We start from the raw sequence: 649 nt of genomic DNA, 5'->3' as shown, positions 1-649 counted from the left end.
CCATTTCTCAGTATGAATAAGCTCTGCGCTGGAAAAAAAAATCTAAACAAGTATTTAAAGTGTCTGTCCGGACGTGACTGTATATGTGCAGTAAGTAGCAGTACTCAGTGTCAGCTGATATATTATATAATAACTTTAGTCGTGAAAAATAATGTGCAGCTATAGAATAATTATGACCTCAGTGTTGTTCTGTTTGTCATCAGAAAATATGAAGAAAGCGGATGCTGAAGACAGCGACGGGCAGTTTTTTTAAAAAAAAGCTGTTACTACATAATGTTTCTCGAAAGCAGTAATTTCCTGGGAGGCCCCACTACCCTTCTTCTTCTTCTTCTTCTTCTTGATTTCTTGTGTGAAATCCTTTAGTAATATTTACACACAGTGTAGAAATTTTACACTATTGAGCGTAATTAAAGTCAGATCAGGGTGAGCTATGCTAAGCAGGGTTAGCTGGAAAGAAGAACTGTTTATTTTTGACGCTCACACAGATTAGTCTTGCAGTAAAGCTTGTCTTACATAGAAATGTGTTTACTGGAAAATATAAAACAAGAGAAACTCCAAGATAATTTGGAATAATTTTTAAAAATACCAAAGGCCACCTAATAATTTAGTTTCAATCAGCAGAAGAATATATATATATATATATATATAT

Source organism: Maylandia zebra, linkage group LG2 (genome assembly GCF_041146795.1).
Source record: "Maylandia zebra isolate NMK-2024a linkage group LG2, Mzebra_GT3a, whole genome shotgun sequence".
Lineage (NCBI taxonomy): Eukaryota > Metazoa > Chordata > Actinopteri > Cichliformes > Cichlidae > Maylandia > Maylandia zebra.
The sequence above is the reverse complement of the archived record's forward strand: the minus strand, read 5'-3'. Positions refer to the sequence as shown.